The sequence below is a fragment of the Andrena cerasifolii genome, chromosome 9, assembly GCF_050908995.1.
Source record: "Andrena cerasifolii isolate SP2316 chromosome 9, iyAndCera1_principal, whole genome shotgun sequence".
NCBI classification, from domain to species: Eukaryota; Metazoa; Arthropoda; class Insecta; order Hymenoptera; family Andrenidae; genus Andrena; species Andrena cerasifolii.
In genome coordinates, this window is record NC_135126.1 from 5,093,254 (window position 1) to 5,106,300 (window position 13,047).

At 39.3% G+C, this 13,047-nt stretch overlaps 1 protein-coding gene and 1 long non-coding RNA gene across 14 annotated transcripts in view; one reads left to right on the forward strand and one right to left on the reverse strand.

The window, feature by feature from the left end:
• LOC143373001 (uncharacterized) overlaps positions 1 to 1,171 on the forward strand; it is a 107,596-nt gene extending 106,425 nt beyond the window's left edge. The window contains exon 2 of the long non-coding RNA XR_013086405.1: positions 1,089 to 1,171. This is a non-coding gene — a long non-coding RNA (uncharacterized LOC143373001). The remainder of the gene's footprint in view (positions 1 to 1,088) is intronic.
• Cic (Putative transcription factor capicua) overlaps positions 1 to 13,047 on the reverse strand; it is a 74,460-nt gene that overhangs the window by 25,107 nt on the left and 36,306 nt on the right. The gene's annotated exons all lie outside the window — the stretch shown is intronic.

Below are 13,047 nucleotides of genomic sequence, written 5' to 3' on the forward strand. Positions count from 1 at the left end.
ACCCACCCCGGGCGCCGGTGAGCGTGTACCACCCGCGGTCCCTCCGTTCACTAGCCGGGGCCCCTGAGGAGCTTTCCTTTTAACGGGCCTTAACAACTTGTAACCGATACCTGTGTGCCCCCGGCCATCCCGTCTCCCTCGCCGTTTTTCTCCGTCTCCTCCTCGCCCTTTCTTCTCGGCGCTCCGTGGTGAATGGCCCGAATGAAAGGAAGCAAATCGTCGCGCGAATATTCTGCGCGGACAGTGACGGCGGGGCCCGGGCCCGGGCCCTCCGCTCGGGCGTTCCACGAGGCACACCTTCCGCGCCACAATGGGACCGGCGACCGGAGGGGGGTTGGGACCCAAGCCGTCGTCCCTCCTCGGCTAGTTTTCGGGCATAAATCAGATATACGACGGCAGTAGTACTACGCGCGGTGGCAGGTAGAACGGGCGGGGACATCATCCGGCTGACTATTGTCCGCGTCCAGTCCTTTTCCCATTGTCGCCCATCCCCGTGTATCTCGGGCTTGTCAAACACCTGCTCCTTCGGCTGATATCGCGCAGCGTGGCTTCACGGCGATTGTCTCTAACCCTCTCCCTCTCTCTCTCTCTCTCTCTCCCTATTACCCAGCGCGCTGGAGATACGCGAGATAATGTCCCCCTCCTCTCCCCCGTTCTCTCCCGTTTCCGTAGGTTTCTTTTCTTTTTTTAAAAGGTCGCCGCGGTGACCTTGAGCACGGTGATAAAGACACCATCCGTGACGCGCAGCCAACGAGTCAATGAGATGATAACGACAGGTGTCTCGAATAGGGCTGGGACTATTCGAGTAATTTAACGTTCGAGTATTTTACAAGTTGCTACGAATGAACCTCGAATATTTGAGTATTCGAATGCTATGGTGTGAATTATAAATCAAGGCTTTTTAGGCTCATTTTTATTTTACAAGCTTTTATTTAGTTTCAGTTGTGAGTTCGTTAGTTTGTCAGGGTGAAATCTTGTAAGCTAATTTTGACCCGCTTCAACATATCCGATCGGCTTGAAACTTTGCACACATACGCAGTTCCGATGACAATGCGATATTGTCGCGCGTTTATTTTTAGTCATATCAGGGAATTCTTCTCAGGCAGTCATTTTGGCCGGTATCAAAATTATTGGGTCCTTTTTAGTACATTTTAATAAAAGCTTGTTTTTTTTTTAAAAAAAATTTACTATAATGTATTTCATGCTTTTTATTGGAAATTGTATTGTCATCGGAACTACACTAGCGGGCAAAATAGTTACCACTTCTTCGATTCGTTCTATTTTTTTTATTTTTTAGCATAGTTTGGTACTGTGGTATGTTTAATATGCATATTCTAATGGAGGATTTAAAGCTGTATAAAACCCAGTTAAAGTTGAATTTGTTTAAGTGACAAACAAAAGTGTTACATGACATCGAACGGGGTAACACATTTTGACAAAGAAGTTACCACGTTTAGTAACTTTTCAGGTTGTCCTAAAAGCAACAGGTGCCCCCACAAAATATTAGATTTTCGTAATTAATGTTCAAAAGTGGTAACTTTTTGTTGGCTTTAAAAATGTGTTGTCTCGTTTAATGTTATGTAGGGGTTTTGTTTGTTAGTTAAATAAATTCAAGTGTAACTGGGTTTTATACAGCCTTTAACTCTCTTTCAAGATATGTATATATTTTTAAGTTGATATTAAACAGTAATAGACGTAGGGTGGTTCGAAAAAGTGGTAACTGTTTTGTCCGCTACTGTATATATGTGTGCAAGCAAAGTTTCAAGTCAATCGGATATGTTGAAGTGGGTAAAAATTAACTTACAAGATTTCACCCTGACAAACTAACGAACTCACAACTGAAACTAAATAAAAGCTTGTAAAAAAATTAACCCAAAGAACTTGATTTATAATTCACACTATACCTGCGGGAATATACCATTATCGCCTGGCTTTATTGAAACAATCTGCGAAACCGTTTCTTCAATTTCTGTGCGATAAAGGGCTGCGGTGAATGTAAAGGAAGTAGCCTGGGATCACAGACAACGGTCGAATATTTTTGTGGAAAGCGGCGCTGGCATTTGTGGAAATTTTTGATTGTCCGAAAGACAAGATTTAAATTATGTAGAGACTCATTTTTTATCTTTTTTATGTTCTTCGAGCCTCATTCTTGCTTCGTAGTCCACCGTTGCGGAAAGTACCGTTTAATTTAGAAGAGTGGCTAACATTATTGGCATATCGAGTATGGTACTGCCGTAAAAAATTTATTTACAAAGGTGCGTTTAGACCAAAGGAACGAATGCTCGCTCGCTCCCCACTTCGACAAAATTCGTGCTCATTTAGTATAAACGGTAATCTTCACTTGCAACTCTTCATCATTTGGATTTTGTCGAAGTGGGGAGCGAACGAGCATTCGTTCGTTTGGTCTAAACGCACCTTAAGATTACGCCGAGCGTGTGCCCGTAAAGGTAACCCAGTTATTAATTGGAATCAATATCGTAGTTCGTAGAATGTATCGTACGAGTGATTCCAATTACTAAATGTAACCCCGTATTGAGGCGCAAAAAAATCTGAGAAGACCTTGATCGCTTATGACACAAAAGCACACTATTTACGATCGGTGATTCGTCATATGATTACAATGCAAACCGACAGTCATAATCCGATGTACATTGATCGTCTGAATGTCTCATAAGCGGAGAAGTAAAACGGTAGTACGTGATCAAGTGCAACGTAGTATTTTCATTATTCCTCTGCTGAATATCATGATTTCTTTTTCAAGAAGATTTATCGAATTGCAGTTCTTAATTGCCGCGATAAAAGTATTGTTTCTTTAATTAAACACAGCTTCCACAAATCTTTCGAAACACAATTATTTTTTTCATCCGATGCTTAGTTTTCTTTTAATTGACGAAAATCAAGCACGATTTATGATAAAAATTGAAACTTTTACTTTAAACATCAGCCATTTTTCCCAAATCAATATTTCGAAAAATACTCCGTTCAAATGCTAGATAATATAATATAATAAGTAAATTTGTTTGAATTTTTTATTTTAGATGATCGACTTTCGAGCAGCAGTGGTCACCGCAGAAGCCTTTTTTAGAGAACCCTCGAGTGATGGACCGTAACTTAGTTATCGATAAATATTTTTAAATAAAAAAATTACGATGCACAGTACTAGATTCAATCTTTAAAAGGAAAAAAGATTTTCTGAGAAATGTGTTACAGTTTTTGAGTAAAAAATTTCCAAAGACCACCCTTTTTTCTGCCTCCTGACTGAGCATGACCCCTTAATAACGCGCACCCCCAAGTGTGCCCCATTCCTCGCTAATTTCCCAATCGCAAGCATGCGTTCTAACAAACCAACCAGAATTTCTTCGCGAAACATTTCAAAGCGGACTCCTTCCGGCGCGAAGCGAGACAGAAATACCATTCAAGTGAGACGCGTGTAGAAAATGCATGAAAGAAAAAATTGCTCGCCCGTGCTGCATAATCCGACGCGTAACTATTTGAAGATACCGTTCGATGGAATAAGGTGATCTATTATTCCAAACGATCATCAATAAAATGTTATTCCACGTCGGTTCACAGTCGAAGGCCGCGGCGAAACGAGAAACGAGGCTCGATCCCGGCCGGCGAACAATACGGTGGCAACCGTATCTTTATTATTGTTTGCAAAATTAAGATTCAACGAGGAGCGATCCATTCGAGTCACGTCGTTCCCCGCGCTCCACGCGCGAGCATAGGCGAGATGGTAGACGACGACGGTATGGTGACTTACGAGCAACGAGAAACTATTCCTTCGCCCCCTGCACCCTCCCTACCCCTGGATAAAGACGCGAGGCCATTTTTGTGTTTTCGGCGAAGAAAAACGCAACGATCTCGTGACGTCGGGAGTAGCCGTGCCCGTTGCGCGGCCGACCGTGGCGATAAATCAGATCGAAATCGTTAATGGCGTTACGTAAACGGCTGAAGCTCGATCCGCGGGCTAATTGCCTCTTCCCTGCCTACGCCTGTTCTCTCCGAGGGTGATGCACGTGCCGCGGCGAGTATCGATCGCGCACCGATGGTAAATTTAGTACGGAGCGAGTAGCCGCGCATTTCGATAGAGCAAGCTTGCCGGGCGCGAGCGTACACGCGGAGCCTACTTGTGGCCTACGCGAGTATGGCGCGACTTCCGGCGTGCTCCGAAGATAATAGTATCGCTGGAATGCACCGGCCGCTTTGAAAAATCCACTCTCCGTTCCCGCGGCCGAGCCGAACGCGCTCGGTTCCCCGCCGCGAGACTCTGCCGCCGCGCGCCGCGAGACTTTTCGAGCCGGCGTGACGCGCCTTTAGCGGGGTAATGCCCGTTTCGCGTGGGCCCGCGTTCTAAAGTCTCGCCCTCCCTCTCTGTGGAACGAGGCTGATCGGCGGTGGAAGTATTCGTCGAATGAGTTTCGAAGGTAGCTGGTGTTTTAGTTGAGAAGTTCGAGTATTAATTTCGGGGAGTGTCTGTCGGAGCCTGGATCCCGCAAATTCGAGGGAAGTGTATTGTACTTTAACTACACAGCTGATCCCAATCAATAGAGCTGTGTATGCGGCGAACCAATATGTCACTGATATTGATATGTTCTCTATATCGTGTGATTCATTCCGGCACAAATTGCTCAGTCGACTCTCCGAATAACTATCGCCTATGCGTAGCACATGTGCTTAGGTTATTAGAATAAGTTAGCAGACTCATTTCTCTTTGTACCAGTTAACATGTTTTGTATACTAAAGGGTATTCCCGTTGATAATAATAATAATAATATTAATAATAATAATGTTAATAATATTAATAATATTAATAATATTAATAATATTAATAATATTAATAATGTTAATAATATTAATAATATTAATAATGTTAATAATATTAATAATATTAATAATATTAATAATGTTAATAATGTTAATAATATTAATGATATTAATAATATTAATAATATTAATAATAATAATAATAATAATAATATTAATAATAATAATATTAATAATATTAATAATAATAATAATATTAATAATAATAATATTAATAATAATAATAATAATAATAAAATAACACAATTAATCGAAATATCCATACCCAACACAACACATACAAAAAAAAACAGGAGAGAAAATTGAGAAATACCTGATCCTAGTCGAGGAAATTAAAGACATGTGGCATCAAGACAAAGTAGAAATAGTACCAATAATACTGTCAAGTACAGGAGTCACACCACACAACATTCACCAATACACCCGCGCATTACAACTCCCTGCAAACATATACATACAGTTACAAAAATCAATAATTATAATAATTAGATTAGGTAAATATTAATTCCGGATAAAAAGTATCTACATATAATAAATATTTGTTAGAAACCCGTAAAAAAACACTGAAAAATTAACTATAATTTCGCATTTTATTATTAACATTTTGCAGTTACAATTTCATTTAAGAACCATCGATTTCACATCTGTCGAAAATATAAACTGTTATATCTTCAGTTAATGCAGATATAGCTTTCTTATTTAATACACGTAATGGATGAACTATTTCTGTGCTATCTGGAAGCAATATCTGAATCGCAGCGGAAGTTGAAGATACGCATTTTTGGATTAAAACGGCAGATTTGTAAGTGCTCTATTTTGATATCGTAATGGTGAATTCTGTTTATTTTTAATTCACCCATTTTCCCCTAGCAAGGGTCCCACCGATTTCAACTCGACGTCCAGTCTAAAAATGTCACCGCGGGAAAAAGAGGAAAACAGTGTATAGCACGCGTTAAGTGACGTTTATAACCTTTTTCCACGAGGTATAAATAAATTTCCGAACTCACAGCAGCGTGACGTTACCCTTCAATGTTTCATCGATACATACGTGCCTAGTTTGAAACAAATGTATGGATCCAGCCCACGCGTGCATACGTATACCTGCACAGGTGTAGGTGTGCCAAGCAATAGTGAGGTCTACAGCAGTCAGTAACTGATATTTATGAATTTCCTTTTAAAAAAAACTACTGTTAATACTGGGTCAAACTTTTTTGCGGATAAAAGGAGGCATCTTTAAACTTGCAGAAAATTCCGCACCAAAATTAAAGACCAAAACTGAAAAATAAATTGAAAAGTGTATAGCGTTTAAAAGAAAAAGTAACTTTCTTCCTTAGATAAATTTACTTCGTATCGATTATAAATAAAAACTAAAATCAAAATCTTATGTTCAGTCCCAGCGTAAACTAACTCAAAGAAATTCTTCTTTTTTCGCAATCAGCTGACTGTGACAGGTGCTACACGCCGCGCCAACAGGAGTCACATCGTCGAAGAGGTTAACGAGATTCCAGAATAATTATCCAAAAATAAGATGGATCGACATAAAAAAAATTGACTGCAACTTTAAAGATGCCTCCTTACATCGTAAAACAGTTCAATTCAATATTCAATATTAACAATACTTTGTTTTTTTAAATCATAAATATCAGTTACTTAAGAATCTGAGGAAAGAAAGCTTGCATCTGATCGCCATCCCCATAGAATTGGCGGCTTGCCTCTCTTCTGTTCGCACATGTGCATATTTGTTGACTTGAATATTGCTCGGCAATTTTAAGCAGTCAAGGAAATATCATGCTTTCATTTAGATGCAACGAATTTGAACGTTGCATGAAACCATACGTTCGTGTCACTGGATAACGTAACACTGAACGATATACATAACATTCGTACATTATGCACAAACGCGGTCAGAATCGATGATCAGCTTTGTAAGTCAATTAGGATATACTGGGTGTCTTGTGACTCGTGGCACAATTGAAACGAAGGCCGTTTTGCATTTGCGAATAAATTTCAAGCAGCAGAATACAATGCTCGCGTGTGGGACTTCGTTTTCGAAAATATCGGTCCTCGGGATCATCGAACGACGTTGAATCGGAAATGAAAAATTTCCAATGAGAAAAAAAGAAAAGAACAACGGGAAATTATCGAAGATGCTGTTGGCCGGGGATTAATAATTCTGTTAAAAAGTAGAATCCATTTTGTCACTTGGCTCTGAAACCCCGCGAAATGTTCCCATGTCGACAGCTGTTGCGTATTCGAAGGAATACGATTTTGGATTTGAAGGCACGATCACGAGCTGTCCTCGTGCAGTTTCGATTAAACGATTTTCGCTCGTTCTGCATTTATGAGCATGAGTAAGGTCATAGAATACAAGCTCTCATAATACATTTATTTAAAATACTCCGCATTTACATGCATTAATTCAACAACTGCTGAAAATGCCCTCCCCGTTGCAACATGCAAAATTTTGCTCGACTGATCAGAAATACTCGATTAGACACGTGCTTCGATTCCTTTCTTTTCAATTCATTCCAAGGCTTGTACACGATCTCCTACTCTTTTTTTTTTTATTAACATGACCCAGCAAGGAATGAAAGCCGAAGTTTTGTACCGAGATTCGTTTAACCAAAACTCAGGCCAATGCTGAACATCTTCTAGGATTCGAATAAATAGCTACACTCGTTATTGAGGAATAAAATCAATTTTCTTCTGAACGCAAGGAGCTCGCATTCAAACGAATACCCGTCTGTTCGATCTAATAACGAGTCACTCGATTAATGGGCAACTCTTGAATTTTTAAGAACAATTTCTCTTCAAAAATATAACCACGTACGAGAGAAAACCATGCGACAGTTTTAACTCATAAGAGACATCACCCAACAGTTGCACGCCGATTTTGACGAGACTTACGTAGTTCTCGAAAAAATATTTGACACGTATTTTTTTTAACGGCAAACGTCTGTGTCTGAGGGGCGAAATCCTTCCTTAAATATCTTGGAAAATATTCAGTATAGGGAAAAATCTTTTAGACGAAAATGGTGCATTTTTTTATATCAAATTAAGCCACGCAATCAGATTCAGTGGGGAAATACTACGTTCTGGTATGCTATTTAAACAAATTTATATTACGAATCTGATTGCGTGGCTGAATTTGTTATAAAAAAATACATCATTTTCGTTTAAAAGATTTTTCTCTATAATGCATAGTTTCCGCGAAATTGGGGCAAATGTCTTTCCCACCCTCAAGTTTGAAGGCTGATTTCACCTCTCGGATATGGACGTTTGCCGATAAAAAATACCTGCGTGTCAAATATATTTTCGGGAACTATATAATTTGGCGTGTAACAGTTGGGTGATATTCCTTGTCAGTTTTAAACGAACAACCTCCCCTTTTTCAATTGTACGGAGTGTATAAAAAATGGTGAACACCGCTTTCAGGGGTGAATCTACACTAGAGATGGGCAAACTTTTTATTTAAATAAAATTTCGAATAACGATTAAAAGTTAAAAAGATTATTCGTCATTCGTTTGTTCACCCGAGTTAGCTTAAATTTTTTAACTTTTATTCGTTACTCGAAATTTTGTTTAAATAAAAATTCAGCCCACCTCTGATCTACACGCGTGGATCGGTGGACATTTGTAAAAAAATCTTGCCACAAAATTGTTTATATCATTTAAAAAAGTTTAAGTTTTTTTTACACCGACGTGTTCTGCTCAATTAGAAGACAAAAAGTCTAAAAGGAACCATATTTTTAATTATATATATATTTAATTTTCAATATTATAAACAATTTCGCGGCAAGTTGTTTTTTTGTTTTACAAATGTCCACCGATCCAGAGGTGTTCATTCACCCCCGAAAGCGGTGTCCATCACTTTTTCTACACCCTGTACAACGGCTGAATGTCTGAAAGACGTGCATAAGTATAAACCAGGTTTTGTTATTAGGTCTCGTTCAGTGTCCCGTTTAAAAAATTCAAAACTATTCCCTGTTTAAACACAGATCAATATCCAGCCCGTGCAAGTAAAAATACATCCGGGCCGTATAACGATTATTTCGCGTTCCCCGGCGTTCATTCGCCAGCAGTAATCTAATTACGACTGTCCAGCTATTCGTGCATCTCAATATAACGCGGGCCTATTTACGATTCAGGCCGTCGTATCATCCATCACGCGAAGAATGAATTTCGGTGTCATATCGGCGTTTCCATTCGTAATCGGGCAGTACCATCATCGCCGGGCCGCCGAACGGGATCGATTAAAATTTCGTCGGGGAACAAACGCCGGGGTTCATCGATCGATCGATTCAAGCTGACACGGGATGTATGTGCATGCTGCCCGAAATTATTCACACCAGCACTGAATGTCTGAGACGCTGTTCCATTCCACTGAATGCCTAGCAGCGGTAACAAGTAACAACTATCGGGGTTCAATGACGTGGCCACGAACAAGTTAAGGGGTCATGTCTGGTTGGCGGGCGAAGAAGAGCGTGATATTCGAGAATTTATTGCGGGAAATCTAATGTATATTTTTCACAGCTATCTTTTTATTTTAAAAGTATATATATTCAGCAACTTTAGGTAATTTTCTTATAGAAAAATATTAAAAAATAAACGAATGACAGCCACTCTCGCGAATGCTGTTTTTATGAAAGCGCTGTGCGATCGCTTGAAATAAAAAAGTAATTAAGACTTTGTTGATATATGAGATCTTCAGAAAATTGAATTTATACAAAATACCGGCCGTTTAAATAAAAATAGAGTTTTCATCAAAAACGAAAATCCTTCCTTCGTATAACAAACTTACCGAGATCTGTTGAATACATACATACTTTCAAAATAAGGAAATAGTTGTAAAAAATATACATTAGATTTTCCACAATAAATTCCCGAAAATCACGTTCTTTTTCGCCTGCCACCCAGTCATAAGGGATTTCAGAGGGGTTCCACTACAAATTACATTGAGGGGCGTGCTTAAATTACGTAAGGGTAATTTTGGCGAATTCTTACCCCCTCCATCCCCCAGTATAAGAATTCTTAAGGTCTGATATTCCAACCCCCTCCTTACGTAATATTTTTCACACTTCATTTTTTTCAGCTATTGAAATTCTTTTAAAGGTTTATAAAATTCATTGAACGGTTTCGGGAAATTTGAACTAACTACTTTTCCAGAACATTAATGATAGAGTTTGTATTTCTTGAAAATTAGATCTAAAAAATATTACATAGGACGCTGACTTCCCCCCTCCCCCTCCCTTGTAAGAAAACATAACAAATTCGCACCCTTCCCCCTCCAAAAAAGAGCCTTACGTAATTTAAGGATGACCCCTAAAATAGTTTATACGTTACAGAATCATCGGGTGTATACTTCTAACTCATCAGCGCGAAGTGCTGATAGCTATCTGGCGTTAGCTTCCATTGCTCAGGAACGCAAAGGTGACTCCCCTTGTTTTGCATGTACATACATAAAGGAGCAGCTAGCTCCCAAAGCGACATCACGTGTCCCCAAAAAAATTCATTCCCATCGTTAATCGTCCATCTCGATTGCGACACGGCATTTATTCGACTAACTCGAATATTTCGATTCTAATTGAAGCGTTGCACGAGTTAATCCGTCCTCTCTCCTCGAATTTCAAGCCACTCGAGCATTTCCAGTACTCCGGTAGTTCTCCAGGAAATGATCACTTGACTATGCCGAGCGGGAATTCAGCCAATGTCAGCCCGACTCGGGCTCCCATTTCGCGCGGCAACGTTGCACACGGAGGGGGTGGTTTTGGGCACGGCCGAGCCGTGCTCCCGCCAGTGTGGACCCGGCTTTACACGCCAGGCACTCTCTCGCGAACAGGTTGACTGACACTGCGGACCCGTGCAAACCCACCGCGACGTGACGTCACAGTTCCCGACGGCCGCGCGCACGTGAAACGCCGCGCGTAGAGCGATCGAGCTGCATCGCGTGTGCGACGCGACGGGAGCGCACGCTTTCTACTGGGTGTGCATAAAGTAACGCTCACGGCACTCGGAACCGAACCTACGCAAAGGGAACGCGGCTGGATCGACGAGGGCACGATTGAAGGTAAATCTGCCATGAAATTATTTTCAACCCCCAGACTCGAGGGTTAAGGGCAAAGTTCAGCGCGGAGGAAGTCTCGTCGCGATAGCATGCTCGGCAAAGATAACTGATCAATCACCCCGCGTTTGAACTCGTAAAATCGAAACTGTATACTTCTAAGAGGGCAAAAATCTTAAGGGGGTAGGTTAGCCTCAAAATTTTCGAGAATTGGTTTTTAGCATGTTTGCATATTCCGCTAGCTACATCTTTTCTACGGATTTTAAGCGCAACTGGGTCCTGAAATTCTAAAAATTGAAGGAGTTACAGTAAAAAATGTATGAGCCTGCACATGAGACTACGTTTTCCAAAACGGTGAATATAAAATCTCGAAAACCGCTCCAACGATTTGAATGAATATTTACAGGGAGCTGCAGGAAACTATCCCCCTCCATCTATTGGGAGCACATTTTCAATATATAGTCTTTAAAAAAAGTTAAAAATATTTTTCCTACAAAAAAAGGAAAAATCAGAAACGTCAATATAAAACTTGTATTAATTTGTTTAACAAAATTGTGCTTCCTGCACAAGATGGAGACTGTCTTGCAGATTATAAAAATGCCTTTACTTTGTGTTTTAGGTAATTCACCTGTCCGGAATCGTGTTCACCATCAAACGGAGTATCGCGTACACGCTCTCACATTTATATTTCTAACTTTTTTTCCTATACATATATTTAAAATTTTCTTTTTGCGCATTAAAGTCAACGAAATGACGCTTAAAAAGTGAAACAAAAATTAGCTGTATATTCATTTATTACTTCAGAATGTGCGTTTGATGAAGGGCCTGATTTTGGGCTGTTGAGGGTAACTTACCCCCTTAAGGGGAACTTCGTATAGATGACTAAAATAAAAACTGATTTTTGGAAGATTTTTGCGAAGAACTTATTTATTCTAACCCGGTGAAAATTTCAGGATGACTTAATACGTATTTAAAACAATAAAAAAAATTCCTTCATCGACATCATTGCAGCGCATCTAAAAAAATATTTGTGCAATCGACTTCTACCAGTGCATAGATATAGAAAGTTAAATTCTCCTCTAGATGACCCTATAAGTTTAACTATACTATTAAATTATATAATATCTATTGCACAGTGAAGGCGAAAGTTTTTCGTAAGAATCGCTAGCTTTTAGTTTCAAGTCTTGTCATTTTGTTTAATAAAGCACTTTTTATTATACTAATTGGTTCATCCACAGCGTAAACGTATTTAGAAAACAAAGTTTTCGTGTTGTTTTGTTTGAGACAACTACAGTAAATGGTACGCTGCACGTCAATTTATACCTTTGACGCCGTGGCCGCTGGGCATTGCTTCAATGCATCCACATATATTCACTATTTTTTATTATGGAACGTTTTTACTTCTTTATATACTAAGTCATCTTTTTATGTACAAAGTCATCCTGAAAGTTTCAACAAGTTAGAGTAAGTAATGTTCTTTGAAAAAACATTAAAAAAATCAGGCTTTATTGTAGTCAGATGACGAAGTTCCATATAGGTACGAAGTTTCTCTTTTAACTATTTGTAACTGCACTGTTTCCAGCTGCTACCTTCAATGAGCCTAGGAAATCAATGTTATTTATCGTCGACAAGGCTATACCATTCAAAGGTTTATCATATTTACTATCTTTGTTACACGGCTTGGCTCGAAATTTAGAATCTGATTTTATAGAAAAAATTGTTTTTTTTTTATGAAAATATTAACATTCATATGGATTAGTCAGGCATAATGATTTGAGGCACATTTCGTGATACCAGAGTTTATCGTTCGAAATTTTTTAGGCGACAGACAAACACACAAACATATAGAAGCTATCTGCTTTATATATTAAGATAATAGTTATTCACAGTTAAGTAATTTGAAAAAAATCGATAATGTGGGTAAGTTTACTCCAACGCCGTCATTTTGGAAGAGCCTCCCAACAATAAATACCAGATACCGGCAAAATTAAAGGAGCCCATTTTACTATAAATATATTTAGTTACCGGACTTTAATTTTCAAGCTACAAATCCGTGTCCCCGTCCATTCAATTTCGTTCTACTTAGGGGTCGTCCTTAAATTACATAAGGTTTTGGGGCGGTGGCGAATTTCTTCCTTTTTCTTACAAGGGGGAAGAGG